We start from the raw sequence: 27,957 nt of genomic DNA on the forward strand, positions 1-27,957 counted from the left end.
AAAAATAAGCTAGACTTTGGGCAAAGATTATACATGAGCCTTTTAAGAGAAAAAAGTATAAGAGAGGCTGGATTGAAATTATTTTCCCCATATTGTATTATTACCCTTTTAGACAAAAATAAATAAAAAATATAAAAATTACTCTTGGGTGGAAAGCAATTTAGAGAAAAATGGAAAATCAATTTTGCCAGAATGACATCAAGCAGATTTTTTTCTATGGCAGGTTTCCTTGGTATCAGCCTTTTTACATTTTTCACAAAATGTTTTTTCCATGGTTTTTGTGTTTTCTTCCACTGGTACTCATGGATTCCTTTGATTTTGGATTTTACAATTCAAATGGACACTGAATACTCATGTGGGAAATACATTTCCGCTTAGCTGGTATACTGGTATGCTGTAATTAACTCTTTATGCCAGTGAAAGCAATTAGTGAGAGACCTTTGTGGCAATGAAGTAATTGGACACGAAATAGAAGGAAACTAAAACTTAAACATAAAGTAGTGCCAGTCATCTGAAGCTCTGTGGGTTCTGTGCAGATTTGTATCCAGGTTGATAAAAACACCACGTCATAATGCCTTGTAACAGAGAACTAAAATAAGTGTAATGTTTCCCTAATATCTATTTAATGTAAAAAAATATTCAAATAAATATTCATCAATGTCTTTTCTGGAAAAATCTTAACCTTAGATCCCAAACACCTGTAGTATTATTATGGCATGCTCCTAATAATATTTTACTCTTACACAGTCACGTAGCAGAAAGTGTTTTCCAGTTTTAGAGTTAAAAACATGAAACTGTATGGCATTTGATTAGCAGGCAGAGTAACCTGCTGTGGCATATTGCTTCAGTGTGAAATTTGATGAACTCATTCTTACATAAACTGTCCATTAACATCTTGCTCCCTGGCATGCATTTTGAAATAACAGTTTATGATATGTGTTTACATCTACAATATGCCACTGATGGATCAAAGCTTTAGTGAGCTATGAAGGATAGCTGTAATTAGCAATGAGTGGCACATACCGTCAACACACAGCTCTGTCAGACAAATATCATCCAATACATATCCAAAAGCATTAAGACATAAACAATTTACTGCACGTCTTGTGTACAGCTGCTTTTTATCCTATTTCAAAGCTAGTCTGCAACCTACCTGCAAGGTAAAGTCACTTTGAATGCACGTTTGGTACAGAACGTATTAGGGCTTAGTGACCCAGAGGAGGTCAACACGGGTTTTTCTGTTGTCTTTGCTCTAATTGAATTTTGTAATGAGGCAGAATAAGTGAATTAAGGACATTAAATTCCGCATTGGCTGAGCACATTTTGGCCTGGGGGCAACACTGGCATGTTTTTTGCAAAGTAAATGGCCATCTGCTGTGTGGGAAATGTAGGGCCGGATCTTCAGGCCCACTTGAAGACTTCAGGCTTGCCAAATGTCTTGATAGCAGAAGGTTGAACATGAGAGCTGTTATGACCCACAGGGCAGAAATATTCAAAGTAAAACACAACATAGAACGTGGTATGATGACACATCTATGGTTTGCTTTAAGTGGGTGCAATAAACAGCATTGCACCCAAATAAAATTGGTAAGAAGGGTTTAAAGCTGAGGGGCACAGTGGGACGCTGGGGACCTGGTTTCAATTCTGGGCCTCAGGTGCTGTCTGTGTGGAGTTTGTATGTTCTCCCTGTGTTCGTGTGGGTTTCCTCCAGGTGCTTTGGTATTCTCCCACTGTCCAAAAACACACTGGTAGGTTCATTGGCGTCTTGGTGCGTTCTCCTGGGGTGCATGTGTGCACTCTGCGATGAACTGGCATTCCCTTCAGGCTGTGCCCTGCCTTGTGCCGTTGCTTGCTGGGATAGACTCCGGCTGCCTCCTGACCCGGAATTGGAAGAAGACGTGCCAAATAAACATTTCTTCCACCCGCCATTAAATATCCCTGACACATTAGTGTGCAAGACTCTATTACTACGGTACTTGAGTTTCTAAGTTATAAAACTTTGACAGAGCCTGCTGGGAAAATACAAGGTTGTATTTTTTGCCAAAGGGTAATGGCTTCTATATTCTATATGAGTGACATATTGCTTCATATTATTTTAGCTTTACATGTGACAGATGCCTCTAGCTAACAGAACGATGGAAATCTGGACAGGTTGATTGATTGATTTTCTTATATTCTTAGGGCTGGGGTACTTTTAACAGAGGTGTGAAAATTTCCTGAAACTGCTTTTGCTCTCGGTTACTTGGTTTGTTTGTAAATTAGTATGGATAGCAAAATAGCTCTACTAATATACGCTCATGTTATCTGCACGCAAGCATGCCTTTGCTAACCCTGTCACTGCCCATCACCATCATCTTTCCCTTAGAGGCGTCATTTAAGAATTATTTCAGGTCAATGAGCAGTGTTATTTAAAGCCCTGAGGAACAAGCTTGTGAAGTTTATACTGTTAATTTTATACTTCTTTTTTTGCCTTATTAATATACCCACTCTGTTACTGTACATTGAACCAGGGCTTCAGGACTGAACTTGACAAGAGAAAAAATAAACCCTCTTTTTATGCCCAAAGCACTTTTAAGTGTATTTCAGAAGCATGTGGTGCTATTAAAAATATTGCGAGAATTAGTCCCATGGTGCCAGTATACCAACATTCACTCCACCTGGCCCGAAGGGACAAACCTTAACTGGATTAAAGAGTAATACAGTTTGTGTGTTTATTGAGGCTTTGCTTTTACAGTGGATATTAAAGTGACCCAAGGGGAAGGCAAAATATTGAATTCTAAGTCTTTGGTGCCAGGAGTTATTCAAGTAATACTACTTCGAATTTTCTTTGGCTCTTTTCTTAGCAAAACCTTGTGTACTGCAGCACAACCTGACAGCACATGCTTCCCACAGCACAAATTATCTGACAGTTTTTTTTTTTGTTTCAGATGTCTGAAAGTCTAAATGATGTTATTTTCTCACAGTGTTGCATTCTTAAGGTTTGCTTTTCATGCACTACCGCATTAAACATTTGATAAACATAGCAGACATTGAAGCAAAAAAATCATACTTTCCAATCTTACTGTATATACCAGATTCTCCATGCTTCTGGCATTTTACTTTGTAGGTTGGCCCCTTGCTTAATGATGACTGGCCTATATTCGAGACCCACTGTTTATAAGGTTTCATGTTTATAATGTTAAGTCCATAAATCACATAATATTACAAATACAGTCATGACTATGTCATTAGTCCAGTCACGTTTTCCCTGTTTTTTTTTATCATTTTGTATAATAATAGCAGATATTGCACATGCCTTTTCATGCTGCTTTCATTGTTTTCTGAGCTTCTCATCTTTCAGACTATTTCCCCAGTCTCATTTTTATCAATGTGAAATATTGTACAGTAGCTTCTATATTGTTTACATTACCAATTACCCCAGCAATAAAACAACTCATCTGTTATAGTAGCACTGTACTATAGTATACTGTATTTCTGTTTTAGTAAATATTTGAATCAGTTAGGGTTTTTTTTTACATTTTCTGTTTTATAGTTTTATTTTGTTATTAAATGATTTTTTGAAACTGCAGTCAAAGCATAGCTGAAGTCATTAGGAGGATAAGAAAAGTATGTATCTTTTAGCTTTAGTGTGGATAACTTAGAATCAAATTTCTTGCCTTTTAGAATATTGCATAGGGATGATTAAGATGCTTCCTCTTTCTTGTAAGCGATGTGTTTTCTTTGATAATCTTAAACCCGACAGAAAACACATGAAAATTGATTTACAGTATATAGTATATTTACACAACATAGGGTGACATGCAAATTCAGAGAAATGTAGACATGGATTTATTGTGTTTTCAGAAACAAGAGAGAAAACATGTTTTTGAATTTCATTATTACCTATTGCACATGCTGTATGAATATGTAGGAATCTGGTTTGACAAAAAGATAGCCCTAGGAAAGAAACTGGGTGGTTCAGGTTTCAATAGACTGGTAGTGTCTTCCTGAGAGAGGTTTATGAAACAGGTGGTAACCTGGGTTGGAGGGGTCATCAGCAGTCTTTCCTGCTTGCGTCTCTGCGCTGGAATTGTACAAATCATCAATGGAGGGCAGATGACAACCAGTGACCCTCTCCAGAGAGCGAACATCACACTGCAGTTTGCCTTTGGTGCGGACTGACCCTTTGCCAAACCCAACACTTATAGAGGAAGTCAGAATGCTAGAACTGTATCAGAATTGATGGAGAGACACCAGAGTTTTCAGTTGGTGCAAAAAGTACATTCTTTGCTCTGCTTTCATTGTGATACTGGTGATACTCATGTCCCATTTAAGAATCATTAAGGATATGAGAGATCACAATTCCCCAAAACTTAAATCCCGCTCATGGCCACATCAATACCAGGGAGGGAGGTTTTGGAGAATGTTTCCATAAACCAACCATCATTTCCACTGTTTTAAGGGTATTAAGCTCCAGGTGGTTTTTAGCGCACCATAATACCAACCGACTCACCTCCTTCCTGTACAGGGTCTAATCATCACCTACAAGGTTGATATCATCCGCAAACTTAATTAGTCTGGTGGAAGAGTTTCTGAAGGTGCAGGCGTTGGTTTACAAGAAATAGACTAAGTGGGAAAGCACACATCTTAGAGGTTCATCAGTATTTGCAGACAGACATTCTGACACCAGTTGAAATTATGGCAGGTGGAAAGTGGAAAGAATTTGTGCATATGCACCTGAGGACTCTAGACATTACAAAATATAGCGAAGGCCCCTGTTAACAGCATCATCCACTGACCTGTTTTCCTCTATGCAAACTGTGGAAGAACAAGATGTGAATCAGTAACACTTTTGAGATAAAGTATTATGCATTCAAGAATCTTCATCAGGACATTAGTAAAAACAACGGGTCTATAGTCATTAAGATGTTTTGTCCTTCTTTTGTTACAGGAACCATAATCTAGGGATATAAACAGGTGGGAATCTCACACTGATCCAAAGGATAGGAGATAAAAGTTAGGTACAATAAACAGTTGGGCTTTTGAGTGTGGTAGAGGATGCAAAGGGCCAGAGACAGACATCAGTTAACTAAGAAGAAAGTTCTGAGGGAAGGTGGCTCTCACATCCTTAAGGATAGAATTCCAGAGCTTCAGGGCATAGCAGGAGAAGGCCCTGTCACCCATAGTAAGCACCCAAAGAGGAGACTCAGACAAACGAAACAAACGAGTGTATCAGTGAACACTGGGCCTAACTGCTCTGGACAATGCTTCAGTGTAGCAGGGGAGAGCATGTCAGGTGCAGCAGGTTTCCTGCAGTTCTGCCCGTTCTGCGATACTGTCATTAGAGAAGGCTGAAGAGGAGATGAGCAAATTTCTTAATTTCCCTTTGGGATCAATAAAGTCTTATCTATCTATCTAAATTGAGAACCCAGTGTGTGCTAGGGGAGGCTGAAGTATTTAGAAGTTTTTATGCAAAGTTTTGTTAACTGGAAGTTAATGATTAGGCCCTTCCACCCATCCTTTTTCTAACTGCTTTAGTCCCAGCACGCAACAGGCACAAGGCATGAATCAGGCCCTTCTCAAACACAAATTTCATTTTTTCTTCTAAATTAATCGTTCAACTGAAAGGATTGCAAAAGACTGTATGCTTTGTAAGCAGTGTAAACACCTCCTAAGAGAAGATTTGTCTTAATTAGTTATGCTGTATACTGTACGGCATAACAGAGTGGATTTGCAAGAAAACAGCCTTCTGTGATAGACTTTAACTGTGTTGTGCTGTATTTAACATGTTTTAAAAAATGGTGAGGCTTGTTTTTATTTTTTTTAACGTAAGTTAGCGGATTATGTTTAATGTTCTTCCCTTGGGGTGGTTTGAGTAGCAGATGCTAAGATATAAGAGACCAGATGTTTTACTGGAAAAGCTTGTTAATAGCTGGTATCACAAAAGATGCCTTTTTCTTTCTTTTTTGCGAGCGTTACTTCGACTTTTAGGAATCACACACACAATACACTATCAGGTGTTTTGATTATTTGCTATCTTAAATCTTTTTTGGTATGGATTAAACTGAATGCATTGTCGTGACTTCTTACCATATTACAGTACATGCATCACATTTGTATCATTTGCAGTTGATTGCAGACATTAGTTGAAAAACAGATTCCTGTCCTTGATCCTTATTTCTATAGTGTCTTTTACTACACTCTAGAGCCTAAAAAGCCCTTCTCAGTTATGCATGACAATAGTACTTACAGTAGATATCTTGTTCATGTATTGTATACGTAGAAAATGTAGCTTTTCAAATGTAAAAGCATAAAATATCAGTATACTTACCAAGCAAATTATTTTAGTTTGCTGTTGCATAGGAAAATAAGAAAGGATACCAATTGGCCCATTATGTTCATGTGGTAGTTTAGCATCGACAGTAAGTTAAAATAACATATTATCCAGCAATTTTCAGAAGGAGTCCAGAATTTCTCAACCATTTGTCTGAAAAGCCTGTTCAAAATACCAACAACTATTTGCATAAAGAATGGTTTCCTATTCTTGGTCCTAAATTAATTCCCAGTTGTCCCAGTTTTTCTATCACGTATGATGTCAGCAGTCCATAGGAATGTCCAATTGACATTCTTGTCATGGATAACTTCCCACACTTAATTTGATGATTTTTTAGTTTAGTTCTAGTCCCTATAGAAATTCAGTGCCTGTTGTGTGCTAACATTTAATTCCTAGAATGGATGTGCTTGCATTTGAGATTTTTCTTGGTGTTGCCTACAGTAGGTATTTTGTGATCCCAAATTCACCGGGTTGTTCCGAGTTCCTTTCCCTTTACTCTCCCCCAGGGCGTCAGCGGAACTATTTGTTCCCACAGGTGGATTTTCATCGAATTTCGAAATTGCACTTCAAGAGGTGAGGTGTGTCAAATGTAAACCTGTTCAAAGTGGTTAACCCTGATGAGTGAGGCCATGGAATGCAGATTTGATGAGAAGTTGGATAGTTGCTGTGAATAGCAGAGCACAATTTAAAAGCAGAGCTGCTTTGACCCTGAAAGGAAACAAATGTAAAATACATCCAGGGTCCTCAATGAATGCAGTTTTTGAATCACCCTAAATTGGGTAATCCATTGCCAAGAGATTCTGCAATTACCGCCCAGAGGATATTGTTTTGTGTAGAATGACATGCAGACAATGACAAGCACCGGCTAAAGATTGTTCCTTGGATTGCTGCAGCTATCGCCTTAAATGAACAGAAATAATGACAAAGACTATTGAAAGACAAGTTTCTACCTTCTGCAGTACCAGTTGTTTTTTTTTTTCCATTGTTATACACTGTGATGTGCTACACTATTAAACGATTTCTTAATGGAACAGTTAAAAACTGGCTGGTAATTAGTTTTTGTAACTAAAGTAGCTCTCTGAAACTCTTCCTACAGTATGTCCAGTTGCCAGGGTTAAAATGCTATCGATGAAGTATCCTGTGTGATACTGATAAACATCTCATGTTTTAAAGACTTTGTACACTGTGCAGTCTCAGACTGTGAGGAAAAAAAAGAAACAAAAGAATATTTATGATAGGTAAATTTTTGCATTGGTGCAATTTGTTTATGTGAGTACAATACCATAGGTTTTATTGTTCTTTTCAATTTAGACCAAGTATTGATGTTGCCATGTGAACCTCTTTCTCATCCAGGATTCAATATTCAGTAAATGATTAATTTGGTGTTATGAAGCAATTTTACAATTCAACACATTGTGGATAATTTTCCTTTGCTGTTATTTTCTGCAGGTTTTTTAATAGAAGGCATGAAGCTTTTGAAATAGTTTAAAACTGAAGCAGGTTTTGTGAAGAAAAATTATGGCTTTACAACTCTAGTAACAATGTAAATGGGATATTAAAATCTTTTCAGAACAATGACATAAATCTCAGACTTTCAAGTGAAATATCATACCTTGCCTAAAGAAGTGTTTTTTCCTCCTCAGTGCTAACACAGTACTGGATTAATAAAAGGTTTTCAAATGTTCAAAGCCTTGCACTGCAGCAAATAGCATACATTTTAAAACTAAAGGGAAAAATGAATAAACCATTCTAGATAACACTTCAATATAGACATCCAATTACTTACAGGTCATATGATAGCGATTTCATTCAACTATAATTTCAAAATGAGCCTGAAGCAGCCCATCAAATTACTGTACAGGCTTTGCAACAAATTGTTTTGAAACATGCTTTTTGGACGTTCCCTTAATCTGATTCACTAAACCTAATTGAATGTCACTTGCACATAAAGATTCTTCCAATCTTCAATTAGTTGCTCATTCCCCAGTGCTGTCTCTGAGCTCAGACTGACAAGTAAGTGAGAAAATATTTACTTAAGCAGTTAGAAGAGTTATTGTATTATTTCATCTAAATGCAAATAATAAAGCAAGAACCTGTCTGTGATATTGATGAAATCACATTATTCTGCTCAAGTTCAACTTTGTAGATTTGTTATGCATTTTGGAGTCTTAAATCCTTTCATTTTGCCATTATTGCCAAGAGATTGGAGTTCTTTATTGGAAAATAGATACAGGATTTTAAGATATTTGTACAGAACTGGAGCATAGATTGGTCTTGAAACCTAACGGAGAGCTGCCTTTCATCTATGTGGGTTGTTTTCAATCTGGAGAATCGATCAAGTCCTGTTTTGGATTATACTAAAAGCTTCTTTTTTCAACCATGTTAAGCATCCAGGTGACATTGAACCATTTCTTAAAATGACTTCACCAATCTAGAAAAGATATTTGTTTGTACTTACTACTTTGAAGAATCACTTTGTTTTAGATAAAACCAGGGAACAACTTCTAAATTGTAGAAGGCAAAACTTTCAGTTGCTTTTATAAAACAAGTATGTGATTTTGGATACCCATTTACCGAGATAGTTTTTGGTTTCAGATGCCACTGATGTGCATGAACAGATGAGATGTCACAATAAGACAATAGAATTAATCTCCAGCTTGTGGTGTGCTCTACTTTTTTAACAAAGATGGCCAGGTTATGAATTACTAAAAATGAATATTTAACTGTCATTTTTTTAGATTGGGCATAGCTGTTCAACTCATATTTATGTGCCCAGAATATGACCAAATTAAATTTGTAAGTGCCTGAAAAAGTGTCTTATGCCTGGACTAGCATACTGTTTAAGTCATACTTGTTGCATTTCAGTGCGCAGAACAGCTAATAGCTGGTCTCCCGATGGAATCTGATAATGGTAAAATAATAAAAATGAACATGTTTTTTTTTGAGAATCTAATACAATTTAGATGTTAATTACACTTATCATGCCTAATGAAAGCACACACCTGTTTGCTGTCTTTATGTGCTCATAATATTCCTGCTTGGCAATTTGCAGTTCTCACATTCTGTTCCTTATTACAAGAAGCACAGTAATATCACACATTGCAAAGGGGGGCATTGACGTTCTGTTACAACAGAGGTTGTTTCCTTCAGAGTCGGAGAGAGAATTCATTCTAAAGATGAATTAACCGACCTCTTTGAACCTTCATTTTCTCACTTTCCGCACGGCAAACTTTATATCATTGTCAATTAGCATCTGGGACTAGAAAGAAAATAGGTCAGAAAGACACAGAGTGCTGCCGCATTCCTCTTAGAAAGGGCTGGGTTTCAGGAGAGCAGCGCACGAGGGATGGCGCGGGGGGCGGGTGTTAAGGCTGAAATCGCTCTGCGATTTTAAGTTCTGAAAGTGCAAAACAGTTTTTTTTTGCGACAGGCAAGCTATCATCGGCTGCCATAGTGAGTTCCTTGATTGCAGTTTGAAGCTGTTTGGGCGGTCGTGGAAACGTACAGAAACAATTGAACAAATTGCAGAGCAATTAACATCTCTGTTAAACTTGCTGTAAGGCATGAATGCAAATGAAAAGGTGACCCTCACCCCCAGTATTCTCAAGTGTAGAGCTGTAGGGCTGTCTGCCTGCTTATTTGTGTGTTTGCCACTGGGACAAGAACATCAGGCAACACAAGAATGGGATTGATTGATGATGCTGCATAACTGAGCAGTTTTTTTTTCTTTCTTTCTTTCTTTTCTCCCCTTGAGCAGAATGGCTCAATATTGGCAAAGAGCTTCTTTAAATGGCCTTTAAAAATACAGAACCTGGAGGATTCAATTTATTCTAATTCAGAACACATGTAACAGCTGAGCTGAGAAGCATCCATCATGTTTTTTCTGACACCTCAGAGTAAAACACCGGGGTTTCAAGAGGGAACGTGCACCGGTAGCTAAAGCTCTTGTAACAAAATGAATGATCCAGTTTATTTTGTTTGATTATGCCTTGAAATGCACGTGTATAGACACCATTAACACAGCTAAAAAAGGTCCCATTTCATTAGGATGGAGATGAGATTTCGCTAATTAGATTTTACACAGATAAAGATGAAGATTACTCCTTGATGAAGGTCAGAGTTGTGACGCTTGGTGCCGCAAATCCTCAGATTCCTGAAGTGGAATCCATAAGTGTCTGGTGGAAAAGCTCAGGATGAAACTTTAAGCTGCAGTATTTACGGACTTCCACAGATTTTCCGGGCCAGTGAGGAGGCGGGGTGAACAGATAGAGTGCTTTTCCTTCAAAAAGCACATCAAAGACAGTTGAGAAGTGTGCAAAATGTGGAGTATGTAATTATCAGAAAACTAATTCTGTTATTTACACTCTTCACAGACGCTGGTTTACAGTAGGAGTCTAAAATGTAATTTTACTTTATTTGTAACAACACTGCTCAGAAGGTGTTCTGCTCTCATCTTTCAGCTGCAGGATAGACACCTATTACTGTACCTTACTGTAGATTGCATATAAAGTAATGAAAACTGTGGGTTATAATATGTAAAGATGTTGGTTGCTTATGGCCCAGCTATTTGATATTTTGTGTCATATATTTGCCTGCCCTTAAGTTGTCCTTTTTCTTTATAAAACAATGGCCTTTAGAAAAGAAGTGTACACTTAGATGACCCTTCCCAGTCTGTAGATTCTGCTGTTAACCTGACCTGTGGAACAGTGTGTTAAAATGTGCACTCTAACTTAATTTACTGTAACTACGTTATTGGAAGCTATTAGCCAATTGGTATGCAATTTGGCACTGCTATTACAACGGCAGTACAGTAATTTTTTTTTTACAAGAAACAAAAACTTTTAAATCAGTATGTAGAATACTGTATTGTCCAGGAAAATTATTGTAATTTAAAATGGTCAGTATGTACAGTAACTGCCAGCCACCTCACTGGTCAGAAAGGTTTTCAATTATTCATTAAGGTAAATTATTTAAAGTATCCTTTTTTTCCTAAAATATACCACTGGTTTGCTTCTAATTACTTCAGTTATACAAAGAAAAAACGTAATCTTTCTTTTGTTGCGGATGAACTTTAAAAAGTGTTCCTTCATGCATCTTGCAGATGGGAAGATGTACTGGAACTGACTCATGCACAAGAATAAAGATTGCTGATATTAACAGAGAATAGAAAAAAATCTCTTGCCCAAAACGTAAAAATACAAGTGGTACTTTTACCTCAATAAGCCTGGAGGTTTGGTAAACGTCTGGTAAACACTTTCAATAACAAGGCATGATTCTGCTTAGAAATGTGTCATACAGTACAAGATACGTCAGTATAATATTCTGTCAATATACAGTATCTTAAAGTATGATCTTAAAGTCATTTATTTTCTTGTCACAGTAAATGTAAATCAAAATATTTTTCTTGTTTTTCTCCATACGTATATATTAATATTGCATACAACACAATATATGTTAATACTGTATATAGTATTGGAATTCTTAACATCTGAATAGTAGATTAAAGGTTTAGTAGCTTTTTTGACAGTGGTTCCTCATCCCGCCTTTATTGTAGAATAGGCCATTTTATAAAGTAGTCACTGCTGGTGCCCTTCTGCATCCTTGATATTGGATTTGACCCTGATTATATAACATCACATGCTAAAGCATCTATCATATTATCTTCTCAATCTTCATCCTCCTATGACATAATGGGGCCTATCTGTGTTCACCAGGATCCCGCTGTGAAGGAAATTTTATATTAGAAATGCTTAGGTAACAGTGGTTGTCAACCAATGTATGAATAAATCAAGAGCAATACCCTTAGTTGTTTAATGAGCCAAAAAAATATTTTTCACTCTATCTTTGAAATTGGAAGCTTCTAGTCAAGTGGAAAGATAAAAAAAAAATACTTGACAGCTTTTCTTGCTAGAATTCATCTAATAATTTGCCCCAGATTTGAATTGCTTTGGTCACTGATGGTCTTTGAGTTGAAGTCCATATTAAAAGGTCTGTGACATGCAATAACGTGACATGACTGTTTAAGCATCTAATTGCTAAGTTAGCCTTTCAGTTTTGAGCAGCATTGTGTGTTTCTGTATTGGGAAATCTGAGAATGTTGCTTTCAAGCAGCTATTCTTAAAACAATGCTGAAAATAGTTTTTGTATCAGACCAAAGGGATATGCAAATAGTATATTGTAATGACTTGGGATAGATGGACCATTCTACCAGAATCTGCCACAGTGTATAAAGGTGCTACTTTCTGTAGTGATTAAACTTTGAGACTTTTTGATTTTGTTTTCAATTCAGATTAATGTTGACAAGATTTAAGCTTAGAACATAGGGGGAAAAGCGGGTTTGCTTTTGCATTTTGTAGTTTAAAGGCACCATTCTTGGTCCTTTGGTCAAATTTCTAGGGATTAGGAGTTTTACATTGAGCTTCTAGTGTTCACAGCAAATGATTAATCATACACTAACAGATGCAAATACTGTTTAAATCTGAGTTTAAGCTTAAATTGAGAGTTTGTTTCTCATTTGTCTTTTTTCAGTCAGTATTCCAACATATCCCTACCTCATCCCTAGCTTTAGGATTAGCATTTATTTAGTAATATCTCCACTGGATCAAGCCATGATGTCATCCATGTATTTGCTTGCCTCTGTGTTGTGACCAAACTTCTTCTGCAGTTTTTATTAAACCTAGATTTTTTTGTTGTTTTTACATCTACCATTTTTTTTCAAAAGACCCTCTCTACAATATTTAAATATTAAATTGCACAGTTTCCAGGTGACCAATTCCCTGTGTGCTCCCCATCTCTCTTCAAGTGCGGATACAAAGGTGGGTTTTGACATAACCATCAGAGCAATGGCCTGCCTAACTACTGTATAGAAGAGTTCCTGTAGTGAATCTGGCCTCAGGCTAGGGAAGAGGATAGAAAGACTGTGCTATATGAAAGCTACTTTGCAGTTAGATTTAACTTGTATATACGAGTAAAACACAGTAATGATATACAGTATATAGTAAATGTAGTATAGCATCGATCTTTCAATCACTTACAGTACATGTATAACTTTTGAGTCTATATGCTCAGTTGACCTGGGTGTTAGTCTACAAGCACACTGTTCGAGAAAAGCATATAACTAAGCTTATAACTGTGTCTGTTGGTGTTGAAGAAACCAGTTACCCCTTACCCATATTTAAAGACCTGCCCCTGGAGTGTTGCCAGGAGCTTAATTCAAAGAGCCAGTAACAAGGAAGTGGTTTGGAGCAGTGGTTAAGTTTCTGCACTTGTAAGAGGAAGGCTATGGGTTCAACTCCCAGGTGAGACACTGCTGTTTTAGTCTTAAGCAAAGTACCTTACCTACAGTACTTGATTCTGACACCTGTGTAAATGGTTGGAAATTTAAGTTACTTAAAAGCGGCAGCCGAATATACTACAGTACATAAAATATATTATAGCAATATCTCTGTGTGAGACGTTCAGGAGATGGGAGCGCAGTGAAAGCTGAAGTTGTTCTTACCCTTTCTTCTAGAGAAGTATCTGGAAGTGTGTGCATGAATTAAATCTACTATGTGTACATACAGTATACACTAATAAAAACAGGAACCTGTCTCATATGACTATTGTATGGTCTGGCTGAGAAGTAATTGTCATACTGTACAAGTACACATTTTGCTGAGTGGAGCTGCAGGAGCTTGTAATGAAGCTTGGTGATAAAAAAGATTAACTTTCTGTGGATAGGCGCATTCTTTCTATCTGTAAATGTCAGGTTTGGAAACATGTTTTTGGCTCTTGTCAAAACATGAGTTTTGAAAGACTTCATAAGGGCCATCTTACTGTATGCATATGACACCCACTTTGGATGTACTGCATTAGCTCAGGAAGCCTCTCTCATTGTGGTCACTGTCCATCAGTGCTCTTCTTATTCATTACTGTAATGAGTTTCCTTAATCTCACAATGTGCTCTTGTTTCTGTAGATTCTTGGGATTTATGAACATTTTCCATATGCAATATGAACAATTCATCACGTTGTTTTATCTGATTTTTAACATCATTTTACATTTGCTGTTGAAAAGATTATTTTTGTGAAGATTATTTTATGCCTTTCATGCCGGTATGTACATAAATTCGTTAGGTGAATCACTTGAAAAAATGGAGCAAAGCTTTAAATATAGAAATCTGTAATAAATGTTTTGTTCTTTTTTTATGAAAAATCAAGCAAAAGGAAAATGAGGAATCATTTTATAGTGTGAAAGTATAAACATGATACCGTCACAAGCAGTGTATATAAACATGTTGGAAGACTCAGTATGTAACAACCTTCAATTAGCAGTGCATATCACCCTTAAGTGTTGATGGAAAAATAATTATTTTCCTGAGTTGCTGCCTGCAGTTATTTACAGAAAGGTCACTCGTCAAAATTACAAAGCACGTGTTTTTAATTGAAAGTGCCATGTAAATCATTTGCGTGAGACTTTATATAATGGTATCATAGGAAGTGTTATTGACATACTGTATTTTAACATACACATTAAAAATGTATAATTCACCTTCCCCATTTGAGGTCATTAACATTCCATAATATTGGTTTCTCACTTGCTTCATCAGCACCTGTAAGTGCATGTGCTTGCAATGTGACTTTTCAAGATCTAAGCACTAATGAATGAAAAAAAATGATCGTGCTTTAGGGGAAGCAGCTTTTTAGCATAAAAGTGTGATAAACAGGTATACTTTAGTGTATGAGGGCTGTTCTGCACACTCCATTCCATCAGATTTCTTCTGACTCAGATTGGGTGAAAGGATTCAATTCATTGCAGGGATGACCTTAGTTGTGTCCCGATGCCCGGAGATGCTAGTTTCACACAACACCCAGTACACTTGAAATAGAAACCAAGACCTTTAACCCCAAACCAAACTAATGTGCACATGTTGACTGGTTGATCGATTCATTATTTTTTCTTTGGAGTATTTTATCCAATTGCAGTTTTGAAACAGCAATGAATCTTCTGAGCGTAATAGCAGATGAAAGGTGAAAGAAGGCCTTGGAAAACATCAGCACAGCTAACAAAGTATGGATTTTTCTTAGTTATTTTAGTGGCACAATATTTGGCTACAGTATGCTGCATTGTAGTTTGGATATGTAATGCAATACACACTGAATGTGCAATGAAATGCACATTGTAGAGCTCCTGTCTAAAGCAGTGCTTACATTATTAAAACATATTATGACTGAAAATATAATATTTCTATTTACAAAAAATGACAAGATGTTGATAATTCAAGATGTTTTATTAACATGGTATAATGTGCAGATGAAAAACTACATTTTTATATAGCTATGGATATATATAGTACAGTAGTATAGATGTTAGTGTCTGGTTTTGCTTAATCATTTTTCTGCCTAGAACAAAGATGGTTCTTAAAGTTTAAAAAAAAATTCATTTTTGTTTTGTTCTTCAAGCATGTTTTAAATAAAATTATTACGTTTTAATTTATAAAAGCATATGTTCTGAATTAAAACTTTATCAAGGACATAATTTAATTCAGTACCCCAAAGCCAGCCACCCATAGACCAACCAGAGTGTAGATGGTGTGATTAAATAAGATCATTATAACTTACCCTAGAATGGAATTGGTTTACATACAGCATATGCAAAACATGAGCATACAATCCAAGCCAGTAGACCTGGAGCTTTATCAGGTTTGCCATTGTTATCATTTCAAAAATCAAAACTCATCTCAGAAACAACTTTGTATAGTTACTCAAATCTCAAAACGATCTTGTAAAAGATCTCAAAGCATGTTACAGGTGAGAGAAGGCCCTTCATCCTCGATGGATGTAATGGATGCCCTCACCTGAGTGACATGTAGTAGACATTTTTTGCCAGCAGCCCCAGAGCACGGAGGGTTAGGCAAAAAAAAAAAGGCCAATTATTGACCAATTGAATTGAGAGGAGATTTTATATACTGTAGGTCAAACTTCAGAAGCCCAGGGCGAAGGAGTTAGGACCGCATGCAGTCCAGTCCAACGGTCACCATACTGGGGCCAGAGGGATGATCACTACCTACTGGTCCACCAAAATAGGAAAATGTTAGTTTTATACATGTTATGACATAGAGAATGCCTGCTAATCATCTGTTTCATTTGTAGAGTGTTGTGGTAGACATTGTTGATAAGGAACACAATCTAGCTAATACTAGATTTAAGTTTGAGGGCAACAACATCCCAAACCACTACAACTACAGTTTTTTGCACGTCCTATAATCAAGCCGCTTTTTCTCTTGCATTTTCTGTGCTAAATGATATTGCTCATCTTGTATCCCTCCGAATTGTAGTAATCAGTTCTATTTGAAGAGGCAATCGACTGTCACGCCAATCGTATATGAAAATGAAATACCATTACAGAGCTGTGAAAGAGCTCCACGAGACTGCATCCCCCCCCCAGCCTTCCTCAAGTTATCATGATGTGATTGACAGCACGTCTGATTTACCCATGATAGTGTTGTGTGTGTGACTGAGCACTGCGCTTCTGAAGTCGGCGCAGGGACAGGCCTGTCCTGCCATTCTTCATCCAGTGATCCCTGACACATTCATCTTCAGCTGCCACCCAATGCAGATTGAGCTCTGACTCCAAATATATTTTATAAGAAACTCCAACATGTCAGAGGACTGCATATTAACACCCCATGTCAAAGTGAATGATGGTCTTTGGGTCAACGGGTGTCTCACACTATTAACTAGCACTGGCCACTGTGGTAGGTTTCACAAAAGAATTATTTTAAAAGACTTTGTCTTTCCTGTCTATGTCAGCATTTGTAAATGCTTGACAATGGCATGGGGTTAATTATGTCAGTCACTCTCTGAACTAGACCATAAAAAACATGATTAACAATGAAAGTGAAGAAATTTGGCTGTCAATTATCTGTATAAAGCTTGAAACATTTTTGGACATTATAGTCCAGATTGTACTCCAATATCACCATTTTCATGTTCAGTGTACTGTATTTGTAGGTTATAGCATTACAGTATGTTGTGCCAGAAATCTAAATCTAAGAGCACTGGCTAAAGGAGGTTACCCTTTCCAAACGCAGCTACCTGTATAGCATCAAAAACACTGCAGAAATCCACCATATTAAACTGAGCACGCCACTTATTTTAATGTAGTGGATTTTAATGCTAAACAGGATGTGATGCAATACAGAACAGGCTTCCTATAATGTCTGTGTAAGGTCTTGCAGAATGCAACAAGGCAAGCTACCATACTGTATAACACTGTGTTGGGGTCTGTGCAGTGTTTGATCTTGTAACAGAATAACTACATCTAAGCTGCTCTTGTTGGTACTACACACCCAGTATTTCCACTTTTGGAAAGTCAAATGATACAATGGAAACCCGATGAAGAAGGACCACAGTTAAACATGAGAAATGGGAGCAGAGTACATGTTCTTGCTCATGACTTTGCAATTAAGTGGGCAAAGCAGCGAGTTTTGAAGTGATAATGGATTTGAACAAACACCAGGATGACTGATCAAGTGTCATGTACAGCTCCTGCTCTTAAAACAGGTGTAGACCTACAGTACTAGTAAGTGATTCAGAATGTATGAAATCCAGCGTTTAAACCCTCACTCACTGTGGATCACTTAACCTTTTTGTAGCTCTTGACCTTGTGTCTTCCTAGATTTGGTCCCTGTTATCTTGCAGACTTTGCTTCCTTTTTGCTTCCTCTCCTGCCATATGTCTCCAATTTTCCAGGAAATTTCCCTGGATATCGTTGGAAGACACACCAGCACCTTTTGTGAACTTTTTTTTGTGTTATTCCTTTTGAGATGCAGACGTGGCTTCAAAGCTGTAGTAAAGAAAGACATTAAGCACACTTTAGAAAATTATAGAGTGGAGATTGGGTGTTAAAGGTCAAATGAAATCTTAAAACCTATAGTATGGTTTAGCAATACTCATTGGTGTTTTCCTAGAATTAGTAAGATCCACTGCCAGCATTCCTTTGATTGATGTTACTGTATGTAATGAAAAAACAATACTTAGTTTTTTTCAAGAAAAGTTCTGATGGTAATGTTAAATGAATTCGTAGAAACATAGTTCTGAATTGCCTAACATCCAAAATATAGCCCCAGCAATAAATTAAAGTGTTATAATAAAATATTTCTTGTTTACATCCCATTTTAAATGTTCCCAGAATTTGGCTTTGCTTACTCAAGATAAAGAGTAGACTCTTAAACTCGTCATGCTTAATTTAAGATCAAATTCTAAAGCTTGATTTAGAAATATACAACAGTTTTTACTGTCCACACAAGATGCTGAACTCTGCTATACAAACTAGTTTTTAGAGTTGACACAGTCCTCTTTGTTCTTGAAATGGATAAACATACAGTATTGGTAGTCTTCTTTTGGTTTTTGCTAGCATGATTGTAACAGTGGTAGTCCGATTTGATTGGGAACTGACTATTCCGAGGGCAGGCATAAACATCATAAAAAATATCTGACAATTCTTTTTATGTATGCAATGCCTTAGTTTTAATTTACTCCACATATTTAAGTTTTTTTTAGACCTGGGCTGGGGTTATTGATTAACACAGCTTGTGTTGCTATGTCGAAACTCAACACCCTACTGTGTCATGACTGACTCGAATTCACACTCTGAATTTCAATGAAACTGTGGCTGTGAAGGACTCTGAAGCTCATATTTGTAAAGCTGATTTAAAAAAGAATTAGATTTAAGAACTATTTTTCTGTTTGTGGTACAGAGGTTATTACTCTTGCCATTCTGAACCTTGTTCAGATCCGTTTCTAACAATGTGGTTCTCTGAGTTATAACAAATCCCCATCATCCCCAGCCCATAATGTGGCATCCAGGCTTCTCAGGATAACCTCGGTTTTGAGGTGGACTGTTGTTTCATTTATAATTAATGGTCAGTAGCTTGAAGTGACAAGGCTTGGCTCTTAAATGAGCCCAGCATGATCTCAGTCACAGCAGAAAGAACTCAAAATGATTCTTCCAGGTAACAGTTTCTGACATTTTCTCCAGCTAAAGATAGTAGGGCAGATTCTAAAAAAGGTGAATATTTCCAAGTTTGTCGTCCTTCCTTTTGAACGAGTCGTGGTTGGAAATCTCAGTACTTCTGAGGATTTTTTCTGTTAGTTATGCCTTGAAATCAAGTTGCTGGCTAGAAATAATTAAAAATTAAAATACAATACACCACGCTTTTAAAATATGTTCAGACTACATTTGTCTTTTAAGAAGAATAAGGGTTTATACATTTTGGATATGGATTAAATATTTTTGGCATATGTTTGGTTAATAGATCACACATGACAGACTGTGATACACTTTTGATGTGTGTTGTATCAGTACTAAATCAGCTCATTAGTGAGAGATGGCTGGCCACAGGTGATGAGCTGACATGACCCACTGAATGTCAGTCCTGGTGAAAAACAAAATTGAAAAACCTGGGATCATAGTGCCCTACCTTTCAAGACAACACTGTAGTATGTTTTTGCCATCAGTATGTTGGAGGCTGGACTAGCTCAGTTCACTGTTGCTTGCACACATGGAGTGTCCAAAGCTAGTGATTTCTAACCAGGCAGGATGTTACTGTCAAACAGCTTCAATGATAAGCCATGAACTGTAGGTCTATGAGTCACAACACTTCACTGTATTTCATTGAGGAAGCCAAAGTTTGATGGTCAGCAGGACTGTCTAGTTGCTGCAGTACTTGACTCACGGTATCTTGACTGCACAGTACTACACTGATTAAGTCCTGGGGCCTCACTTTCTGCCCCTGCTGCAGGCTTGTACGGTCGTCACTCCATGCCAGTAGGCCAGCACACGCTCTCACACCACTCATGTGATAGCGGCTGTTTCAGAATGTGACAAACAAGTTTCACTGTGGATGTCCTACACACCAGAGTTGAGCATCTTTGAACATTTGTGGGACGAGCTGGGACAGAATGTGTCATCTAGAGCTCAGAAAACAGTGCACAGGATCATGCATGCCCATGCTTTAGGAAGTGAAGATCCCACAAGACCTGGTGCAGAGCATATAACGTGTCAGAGCTGTACAGCTTATACAGTACGTCAAGACTGGCACCATGCTACTAGATTTTTACAGTCGACTACCTGATAATCCCCTTTGATTATAGATGTAAATCAGAATAATGCACTTACAGTACCCTATGATGCTGCATTTCTGTTCATTAAAACATCAGTGCTACAAAAACAATTGTCCTTTTCCTTATAACTTTATGAATTTGCTTCACATTTGAGCAATCTATTTATCAAACTGTTTAGATAACATTTTTTTTTACTTTAAGTAGTCATATCAAGCCTAACAACACCCAATCGTGCATTTTTTCAAATTGTGCGAAGATGAAATTACCTTGAAATGCTTACTGTATTTCATAATTCTCAGTGGCTTGCATTTTAAGTTGACCTAATGTGACACAGTATTATAGAAGTGCCTCTGGCAAGCAAGATACACTCCTATTAATGTTCTATTAGATTATCATCCTTCATAGTGTAGTGCCATTATTAATTAACAGTGGCTGGGTCTACAGATACACCAGTGAATCAAGGAAAAAGAAGCCAGTTTAGTCTGTTGTGTGTTTAGGGGCATGCTAACAGAAAACAAGGAACTGTGGAAATCGATCCAGCAGTTTTCCAACATCTGCATACTATATCTGCAGAGGCTTGTAAAAGCACAGGGTGCTCCTACCATGAATATTGCATCATAATCGTTCTAGCAATATTGATATTGAAGAAATAAATAAAATACAGGACAGGAATCATTTGCTTGCCCTTGGGGTTAGCATTTAGAACCAGCTCACTGCTAGTTTTTTTTCCATCTGGAAGAAATGAAAATATCACCTGCAAATGAGACCGGGACTCCTAATATTTGAAATGGAGTACAGTATAAGCTGTGTTTTTTCAGGGTGACTCATACCTTTATCAGAGAATATCAGCTTGGCACAGGCCCTGGAGCTGAGTGGTACTCTAGTATCACTGTCATGGGGAGTGTGTGGCTGGACACTGGGTTTGAGCCTCAGTGTCCAGCACACCTCCAAGCTCCCAGACCGCCCTTGACAAATGTCACACCCCTGTGCCAAGGAGCCAGAACCTCAGTGGGGAGAGGTGGGTTAAATTTGCATAGGGCAGCATTGTGGCACAGTGGTTGGCATTACTGCCTTGTAGTGCTGGGGCCCTGCGTTCAATTCCTGACTTGGGATACTGTCAGTGTGGAGTTTGTATGTTCTCCCAGGGTTCACTTCGGCTTCCTCCCAAAGTCCAACAACAAACTGGTGATTAGCTGCTGGGAAAACTGTCTCCGGTGTGTGTGTGTCTTCCTTGTGATGGATGGGTTTCCTACCAAGGGTGCACCCTGCCTGATCTCTGCAACCCTGAGTTTAGCTACAATCTACAATCCTCCTCTAGACACTGTTCAGGCTTTTAAAACTTTGGGGGCCAAATGGAAGGCCACCATTCAAATAAAGCCAGACAGAGAATCATCAGCTTTCAACTATCAGGTGTGCAAGAGGAACCCACAATATCTGAATAGAAGTAGCCAGCAGGGTTTTGGAAAAAAAAATTACATGATCTATGAATCTTGTTATATATACTGCATGCATCATAAAAGTTGTAATGATTAGCAGGAAATAAGCATGGCTAAAGTGTTTCAGAAAATTCGACTGTGAAAGAGTTCATAAATGAGCACAAGCTGTTTTTCTTTCAGTTTCAGGGTAAACAAACAGGCTGGTTTCTGAGATTTGCATGTGTAAATTGTGGGCTGTTGAGTGTCTGGAATTGCAAAGGCAATTTCCAGACACCAGTGGGTGCCACAGAAGTGACTTTTTATAGCGTGTGTGTCTTCTGTGAACTTGGTTTTACTCTTGCAAGGCACTCAGTGGGATAAAACAACATCTAAACATTCCTAGAGTTTCTGAACGACGAGCCGGCAATAGGATTTTTTGAAAAAATATGTGAAGACTAAGATTGGGATTCGGTTGTACTGTATTTTCTGGGTTGTTCTGTAATTATGGATTGGTTGGTGAATATTTAACTTCCTCCCCCCCATGCTTTTCTACTTTGTGTGTTTCCTTTCTCATTTTTAGAATTTTCAGTTGAATTATTTTGTAGCATTGTACAGTACACAATCAGAGGACAGACAGTATGAAACAATATATAAGATTGTGGCCCTCTAGACGTGAGAGATGAATGAACGCTTTCCTATTGTTGTAGATTAAATCTAGCTTTTTACTAACTCAAATTTAAGTCTTTTGCTTAGCAGACATAGCTTATTGAATTTTAGACTAACTGCACAGGTTCAGTTACTCTAAATGTTTTCTTCTAATTAAAGATTTTCCTGAAAAAATGAGAGGTTTTCATGAGTGAGCAGATCCGAAAATGAGAGATGAGGAAGAATTTTAAAACTTGAATTGATTTTAGAAACACAACGGAGGAAAGCAAGTAAGCAGAGACGCTCTGAAACAGTGCATGTGGTGTACGCTAAAGACTAAAGGGAGCAGGAAGTCGCTATAAGAGGGGCTCTATCTGCACTGCGCTAATGAAAGGATCTCCTTATTTCCTCATCACTGTGGCAAATTAGATTGAGCCAAAACCCCCCCACAGCTCTGCAGTTCGACTTATCGTCAAGGAGGAAGAACAGGAGGAATGTAATTTCTTGTCAGCGGCACTGTGCCCCACGTTGGCCCTTCAAAAGGAGTTACGATTTATGGAGAAATGCATTTAACCTCCGTTTCGGAGTCGGCTGGCAGGACTACGAAACCCCCTCGCCTGTAATGTCTCTTAACACATGTTATGCTCCTGTGCAATACATTATCTTTTCTCATACTGTACCTTGCAGAGAATGTTTCTTTCAAGTGCTTAGTGACAAGGTCACACGAGCACAAAATCACTGCTGGCTAAACAGTAGTGAATTCCCCGAGCAAAGGATTCTGGGCTGAAACGTTAAAATGGATTATGCATATGATCTTGACAGTCACTGCTTGCGATTGTCTCCTTCACACAAAGAACCATGAGACGCAACCAAGCACTCAAGTGTGTCGTTGAAGCTAATTGCGCTCAAGTCCATTTCCCCAGATGTCTTCTCCCATAGGTCATTAATCTGAAAATAGAAGAAAATGACATATTTAAAAATGCTGTAACATGAGAAATCGAAACTGAATATGATGTTGGGGTAGCAATGGCATTTAGTATTTTGTTATTGTGATTTGACAAATGTTAAGGCTTACAGTCTGTTCGATTTACTTTATTTATGTAAAGGAACTGCACTGTGTAATGTTTGCACTGCTGTTTGTGCAACTTTATGGAATAGGGAATATGAAACATGATCAAAATCAACGTTTTCATTTTATCTTTTAATGTCTTGCAATCTAATCTTTGTATTCCTACAAGCATTGCTGAATGTTAGTAAATGTATGACGAGTGGTACACACTGCAGGCCGAAGCTGCTTAGAATCCATCCATCCATCCATCCATCCATCCATCCATCCATCCACTCTCTAACTGCTTTGTCCAAATCAGGGTCGAGGGAGAGCCGGAGTCTGTCCAGGCAAGCTGTGGATGCAAGGCGGGTTACACCCCGGATGAGACCCCAGTCCGCCCCAGGGCAGACACAGACACAAGCACACTCAACCCAGGGCCAGTCTGGACTGTGGGAGGAAACCGGAGCACCCAGAGCAAACCCATGTGAACAAGGGGAGAACATGCAAACTCCACACAGACAGCTCCCTGGGTCTGGAATTGAACCCCAGAGCCCAGGAGCCGTGGGTTCTTGTTTAACACATCATCATTAATACAAATTGTGATCCTTTCAGGGTCATTCTCTCAATTTCTCCTGCAGATCAATATAAAGAGCCTAGTTTTAGTCTCTGTGACTAGCAGAATTGACACCACCCAAATTTAGCCAAGCTCAAATCATTGACTCTCTGGTCCGGGAGTGTGTCAATGCTGTGGAGACAGTTTTACTCTAAATTTGGTGCTGAAATAACTGACACCGAAGTTCAAAAGTGGAGCATAAAGTGCATAGGTGTCAAGACTGACGTTTGCTTTTTCGTTTCTTTTTCTGATGTTAGCTTGAGCTGGGATTTTCATTTTTTTTAAACAAAATTTGACCACTTGCAAACGAAAGTGAAACCTCTGTGAAAATCTACTGGCTAACTATTGAAAATATATTTCCAGTGCAACTGTTTTTAGGTTTGTGGACCTAAAATGTGTTCATCAAGTGTCAGAAATAAGTTTTTCATTTACTTTTATAAATTCTAAAACTTTTATTGTAGTGTTTAAGTTGACATATTGAGAAGTGATCAGTATTTTTGTTCCATGGCTTTGATTTTCACTTTTCAGTTTTCACCTTCACAGATTCAGGTGCCAGACTGTCAGTCATAATTCAGCTGGAAACAAAAAACGATGAGGATTGTGATTTTTTTTTAGTTTATCTAGGCCACCAGACAATCAATTCAATCCACCATGATTCTTTGCCTTTAGACACTGAGGTGAAACCTACAATCACATGATATTCTAGGCTTACTCTGGTATTACTTATTCTTGGAGAAATGCTCAACACCATTGATGTACAGTAGGCTCTTTTTTATTTCTGCTGCTTTGTAGCTTATGCGTTCTGGATTCATTTCCAAGCTAGAGCATTTTCTGTGTGGAGTTTGCATACCGTCTCCCAGTTTTTAAGGGTTTTCTCTTGGTGCTCTAGTTTTCCCCCACACTCCAAACACATGAGTGCTAGGTTAATTTGGTATGGGTCTACCTTGTGTCCTGGGCTCTGGGCAGCTGTAATGCTTACTAGGAATAAACATTTTTTCTGGTTGTAGATCATAGTAGCTTGCTAAATATGGCTTGCCTTGTTGTGCTTTTCTTTTCGGTATTTCAAAAGCAGTTACACAAATTAATGACATTAATACTGTTGGCTACCCCTATAAATGAAGCAGTAATGGAAACATGCTGTGAAAGAACAATGTGGCACTAAATCAATAATTCCAGCTAAGGGTTTGATCATTGTTGTGTGCTTGTGATTTTGTCCTGACATTTTTCCGATCACAGCATCAAAGTTGTGAAAGAACAATTAGATGGTTCTCCTTAATTACTATAAAAAAATGTACAGAAGTTGTGATAGAAGTGTCATTAGAAATATTAATATTTTCTTTCTTGTGAAGATATTGGTAGATGGCAGCATACAGAGAAACACTGTCTGTTCAGATCCACATTCAAGACACTGCAGTTGTACCCTTGAGCAAAGTTACTTTGTCCCAGTTTCTCAAGTCCACGCAGCTGTACAGTATAAAAGGGTACCTGCCAGCATTATTGGGGAGCACGGAGAAGTTATATACTTAAAGCCACACAAACCTGCAATAATCTCTGGATGGACAAGCCTCTAGACTCTGGCATGGACTTTATCTGCAGCAGATGGGCAAAATGAGAACTTACGATAAGGATCGCTCTTAGCATTGTAGTAGTATTCCCATGACTAAAATGAATTAAACTAAACTTTAATGCATTGTATAAACTAAAATTAAACCGCCCTAAATGTGACTAAAACCAATTCAGTTTCAGTCAAATAAAAATACAGTATGTGATTTTAGTCACAAGTTTAGTTGACTAGTCTAGTCTAAATAAGCATGTTAGTTGGCTAAGACTAAATCTGACATTGTTCAACCGAGCAAGTGCTTGAGGTATGCCTAAGAGACACTGATTTAATGCATAACTGGTTTTCTCTGGCCAAGGTTAGTACCTAAACTTACCTAATACCTTAACTTCAAAATAGACACAAGTAATCTGTTTGCTCTGCCCTACATTTATCTAATTGCATTCCCACTAAAAGAAAGCAACTGAAATACTGTTGACCCCAGTGTCATAGAAGCTGACTGTGGGTTAGCTACAGACTAAGGTCAGGGGCAAGCAGAGTTTAATCTTTAAATAAGGTATTCAATGAGAGCTACATGGAACATGTACTGTACATGAACAGAAGTCTGAAACATTCTATTTTCAAAAACATATAGGTGAAGTAAACGAAAACCTTTTTCACAGCATTATGAGTGAGCTTTCTGTTCCATTAGAGCAAACTATTGTAAAATATAGGCGTTTTTATTACCTTAATAAATAACTTTGTCTTCAGTGCTTGAGTTGCCTGCTTAATATGTATTTGATAGCTTGACATTACAAGTGAGCTAATTACAGCAGCACAACACCTGCACTTGCAATAACAATCAAGGTATTTAAACGTGGGCCAATAGCCTTTTAAATAAACTCTTTGACAGCTTTTATGTTATGTGAAATCTCATGTACTGTACTTTAATGTGATGTGACTTTTAATTAGCAATGAATATTTTCAGCTTCTCCCTCAGAGAGCCATGTACTGTATAACTTTGCAGTAGCAATGCTGTGCTCTTTGTAAAGAAGGTCCTTACGTTGTTCTTTATTTGGAAGTCTTTGATTACTGTGCATCAGTGAATAATAATGATATCTGATACCAATCTCTCTTTTATTTGCTTGAATTGAATTGAAGTCAAATACCTGAAGTTTAATTTCCCACATTGCATTTCAAGGTATAGTAAGGACATTTGCATAATATTGTTTGAAAGAATAGGCAAAAATATTTTCATTGCATTTGTTTTGTTATTCTCTTTTTGACTTATCATTTTATCATTGTTGTTAGAGTATACCAACAGTGTTAGGTAAGAAGGTATGGATGGGTAAACATTCTGAATTATGGATATGAATATTAATTATGTGTGTCAAATTGCAAGGTTACAGGTGACTGGTTGACGAGCTAATTAATATTTATACCCATAATTCATTCTGACTGCTGTCCTTATCTCCCAGTCAAACCTGGGAGGCTGTTAATTCTCAGACACTTGCTAAGGTCTTCCTTAAAATGTTTATGCTCATTTAACAGCTAAATTAACTTTTGTTACTGTAAAAATATACAGTAAAACAATTATTCTTAAAAAATTGAGTTGAAGCACATAACATTAGGCTATGGCTTAATCATAAAATATGTGCAATGTGTACTTATTATTATTTATTATTAATATAAGCTATAAGAACATAATATAAGAATATGGTTTAAGTCTTGAAGCAATGGGAAGCAAAAGGTCTTTGGAGGCTGGGCTTCTAGCAGATCCTGAAGGCAAGGCTAATCTACAGTCTCCCAGAATAACTAACTGTCAGAGAATAGAGATGTAAAGAAGAAGGACTCCACATGCTAGATTGAAATTGCCAGTTAGTTTCCCAATCTCCCAGTATCCCTCTGCTGTCTACTCCAACAGGAAGACTGTTCATTTGCTTTACATGTTCTGGTTTAAATGTTTCTTCTCCCTTCTCACCGACGTTTATGAAGTTTCAATTTAATTTATCAAAATGTGCAAGTTCCTATCTGCCATAAAGCCCTTGAGGTGCAGAGATTCAATAGGTTACACACAGGTATAGTTGTCTACTACTGTATATGTAGGTACAGTATGTCACTTTAACACCACTGACATTGTAACAACCTGAGTGTGTGTGTGAATAAGTTTATACAGTATATGCAAACTATATTTCATCATCCTTTTTTATCAGCAGAACGTCTGTCATGTGCATTTTTATATGTTAAATATTCATTCAGCAGTAAAATACTTTTATAGTGG

General features: G+C 37.6%; 1 protein-coding gene across 1 annotated transcript in view; it reads left to right on the top strand.

Annotated features, from left to right (window-relative positions):
* cdh13 (cadherin 13, H-cadherin (heart)) overlaps positions 1-27,957 on the top strand; it is a 405,276-nt gene that overhangs the window by 249,840 nt on the left and 127,479 nt on the right. The window lies entirely within an intron of this gene.

This window comes from Lepisosteus platostomus, chromosome 20, assembly GCF_059453375.1.
Source record: "Lepisosteus platostomus isolate fLepPlt1 chromosome 20, fLepPlt1.hap1, whole genome shotgun sequence".
Taxonomy (NCBI): domain Eukaryota; kingdom Metazoa; phylum Chordata; class Actinopteri; order Semionotiformes; family Lepisosteidae; genus Lepisosteus; species Lepisosteus platostomus.